The sequence below is a fragment of the Rhinatrema bivittatum genome, chromosome 13 (assembly GCF_901001135.1).
Source record: "Rhinatrema bivittatum chromosome 13, aRhiBiv1.1, whole genome shotgun sequence".
Taxonomy (NCBI): domain Eukaryota; kingdom Metazoa; phylum Chordata; class Amphibia; order Gymnophiona; family Rhinatrematidae; genus Rhinatrema; species Rhinatrema bivittatum.
Genome location: NC_042627.1, coordinates 59,399,270 through 59,403,583, shown reverse-complemented (window position 1 = coordinate 59,403,583; position 4,314 = coordinate 59,399,270).

Sequence of the window (4,314 nt, the reverse complement as noted above, 5' to 3'; positions counted from 1 at the left end):
TTGTTTTTTGTTTTTTCTTGATTTTTATGTCTTAATTCTAATTTTTTTTCCTATGAAAAACAATTCCCTTGCAAGACATGTTATTCCCTTGCAAGATATGTTAAACCCTTGACTTGAATATAGCGTTGGAGGTGAAATCTAGGGTTGCAAAGGTTACTTTTTTTTTTAAAAAGTAGTGTACTAGTTACTGTCAAAAGGTACTCTCTTACATTGTAATTTAATTTTCTCTCCCTTCAAGCAAGTTGAAAAGTTGTTCCTCCTTGGTTTAAGTATATTTTATGGGAGAGTACTAAACATTTCTATAACACTAGGCTGCATAAACTGTGTTCTAAAAAATGCATAGAACAGTTCCTGCTCCATGGAACTTGCAATCTAGCTGAGACAAACATTTTATTTTCTAGTGATTAGAGCACACAGCTATTGGCCACCTCATTTCTTCTTTTCTTGGCTGACTCTTGTCTGACTCCTGGCCCAGTAACTGGATGCTTTACATATGGATTTTTTTTTCTCACCTCCTTTAACTGCTTTTATTTAATTTTTATAAATTTGGGCAGCTTCCTCTTCAGCCCGATGGCTATGTGCCCTAAACAGAGAGCCCCTGTGGCATGTTCTTTGTTTTGTTTTTTTTTCTCTCAAGAATCTGGGCAAATTTGCATAACTTTGCATAGATTTGCATCTGTGACTATACAAAATAAGTCTACCGTTTTATTGAAAACCATTTGTTTTTAAACAATATTTAAACAGGATACAAATGTAGCAAATACAAAAATCAACAAATTCGCAACTTATAACTGTGGAATGTCTTTGTTTTGAATTGAAATAGTGCACCCATCCTTTTTATATTTTCTTGAGAAAGTTCTTGTCTGAGTATAGGAGCTTAGGTATACTAAAAATGCCCTCCTCAACAGTTGCATGCTGTTAATTGCACAGAAAGAGATGTGTGCCGACATGAGGGGGTTGAATTAACACAAGTTTGCAACTTGTCAGCAGTAGAAAGTCACCATGGCCTCTATGAATTGAAATGAATGCCCCTCTGCCAGCTGAGACAGCAGCAGTTGCAGATTTAGAAGTCCAGGTCCTTCTAGATGGTTTATGATTGGCCACATGCTGGGGGCAACAGAAAGGGATTGGATTAGGGAGCTGAGTGCTGCTTTCAGAGGCTACGGACAGCCTCGCCCCCCACCTCTGCCCTCCTGTTCCCTGCGAGCTGCTTGCAAAGGGAGGGGCTAGAGCAGAAGCAGAGCTGAAGGCAGGCACCCTGCAGCTTTTTTTAAAAAAAAAGATTGAATTAAGAGGCTGGAAAGGTTCAGGTATATTGACTCTGTGGCAGGTTCTCAATTATGCAACAACAAGTTAATTGTGCGGTTTCTCCTATGGTTACACAGATGCAGGAGGCTAGGGCCACTGGCCGTAAACTTTCTTTCACAAAATTGCAGGGTTTTATTCCATTTTCATACCTCTCCCATTTAGACCAGAGACGGTGTATTGACGATCCTCTGGTTGCGCGAGTTGACCAGTAGGTGACTCCCTCCCACTAGGGGCCTGTGAATGTTGCTAGACCCGCTACTGAAACCATGCCTTCTGGGCAGCATTTAGTGCTTAGTCTCCGTGCTATACAGAGGTGTATTAGATGGTACTGAATGTTGCAGTTTCTCCCTTAATTTTTGAAAGGACTGGATCTAGCTAACAAGCTTTCATGTGGAGGTAGTTGCTAGTGCTACATCTAACTTTCCCACTTTTTCAAAAGTCGGTGAGTGATTTTGGGGGATCCTGGGAAAGGGACAAAGTTGGCAATTTTTTTTTTCCATAAGAAATGCATAGGGTGTTGAATAGAGGCTAGGTACAGCATTATACTTCTTGTACTGGTTTAATAATAGGTGATGTCTAGAATAAGCATCGTGTCCTCCCCAGACCCTCACCACCAGAGTAAATTCCTCCTTCCTTACTGTAGCATATCCAGCATAACTTCAACGGCAGGGGAGAAGAAAAAAGGATTCACACTCACAAAGCGGGGAGTAGCTGGCTTGTTACGGCGGTTACTACCCCAAACCAAATGTGCCTGATACTTCACTTTCGATGCATATCCAGCATAGCTCTCTGCTTCAACGGCAGGGGAGAAGAAAAAAACTGATACCTCACGCATATCCAGCATAGCTCCCTGCTTCAACGGCAGGGGAGAAGATAAACAACCAATAAGGGCTGAATAACATAATCTAGGTAAAAACAAATAAGCATGGGTGTAGCTTGCTTATTGCGGCGGTTACTACCCCTAACTAATCAAGCTTGATATTTCACTTGGATGCAGCTCCATCACCGCTCTCTACATTAATGGTGGGGGTGGAAGGGAAATAGAACCAAGAGCTAAGAGAAACAGATAAGTATGAGGGAAGCTTGCTGGGCAGACTGGATGGGCCATTTGGTCGTCTTCTGCCGTCATTTCTATGTTTCTATGTAAGTTCAGTTTCTCTCTATTTTAGGGGATTGTTCTGGTGTGGCCTCCATCCTTGGCTGGGAACCTGGGAGCGCTAGGGAGGGGAGAAACCAGCCATGGTCTGTGTATAAAGAAAGGGTTCAGAGGTCAGAGCAGTAAAAAAGAGGACGAGGAACAAAAAAATAAAGCAAAACAAGCTTGTAAAACCACAGTCCTGTGATAAAGGTCAAGCAGGAAGATATTTAAAACAGGAAAAGTTCAGGTTAATTTCAAAACTAGCATTAACTATTTACACAAGTGAACCTTCCCCAATGACTTTCATTAAGTAAGAACATGATCATCAGAAATTCATAACCAAAATAAAATTTCCCAAAACTGAATGGATGATCATCCCCAACAGGGGCATATCTTGAAAGGTTTGGCCTTTGAACTGCTTTAAGTCTTTTCCTACGTGAAGCCGGGCACAAAATGCTCTGCCCCTTCCCTTCTCCCTAGTGGCTGACTCCTGTCACTGGGTGATGTTGAGATCTTTGTGCTCTGTGGGGCTGATGCATAAAAAAAAAAAAGTGCCGAAAGCAGGCATTCAGTGTTGGCGTGCATTAGGAAAGTGGGCACTCCAGGCACCTCTCCTGGGGCGCCATGCAATATTTAAACTAGGGGTCACACTGCCAAGGAGGTGCTAGGGTTGTTTGTGTACCCCTAGCGCCTCCTTGGGGACAGGGGCCAGGAGAGGTCAGCTGTGTGTGGGTTAGGAAAGTGCTCAATTGTACGAGCATCAGTTTTCCTAACCAGCGCACGGCCTCGGCTTACTGCTTTTCAGTGCAACTTTTTGGGGTGATCAAACGCTGCTCTGGGCAGGTGTTAAGAAATTAATGTAAAAAGTATGGGCTGAATAACTAATAGCCTCAACATGCATTTGCATTAGTTCTGCAACGTGCTAATCCCCTTAGAGCAGGGGTGGGCAGTTCCGGTCCTCGAGGGCCACAAACCAGTCTGGTTTTCAGGATACCCCTAATGCATATGCATGAGAGAGATTTGCATGCACTCTGCCTCAGTTATATGCAAATCTGTCATGCATATTCATTAGGATATCCTAAAACCTCAACAGGTTTGTGGCCCTCAAGGACTGGAATTGCCCACCCCTGCCTTAGAGCATAAGCAGCTGTAGATTTGCCCCCAAAAAGTGCGTCCAACTGCGGCTTAAACAGTGTGCTTGGCCCCTTTATTTGACAATGGCAGTTGCTCATTTATCTTCCTGCAGGCTGATTACACACCAATAAAATAAAGTGGTTTAGGAATCTGGTGCCCTGTATACAGGCCTTTGCTCTAGGAAGGAAACAGAAGTACTCGGTTGCTAAGAAGTTGTTTATGTCCAACAGTAGTGCAGCACTAAATATACTCCTGTACCCCTGCTCTACAGTTTGACAGCAAACCTCAGCACTAAGTATACAAAGAAGGATAAGTCTTTAATCCATTTTTTAACTTGGTACCTGACAAAGTCCAATTGCACCTAAAGGTCTAGTATCTGCAAAATGTCTGCATGACTCTTCTCGAGCTTTCAGCCTCTTGTCTGTAAGATGATCACTTTGTTAGCCTCTCTGCACTGCTGAATGTAGTGAGTGGTTTTTGTATGTATAATTTTTTTTATTGTATTATAATAAAGTACACAGAGCAAGCCAAGACTCCACTACTATGGTAAAGCAAACATCTAACCCCCCCTAGGGGGGGGGTTAGATGATGGGTCCTGCAAAGGGACAGTAGCAAACAGACCACACTGCAAAGATGGCTTTGTCATCAACAGCCTTTCCTGCTGTTAATCTAACCTGATGTCCAAGATTCCCTGGCTGGGGTGAGGAAGATTAACTTCCTCGCCCTTGAGCATT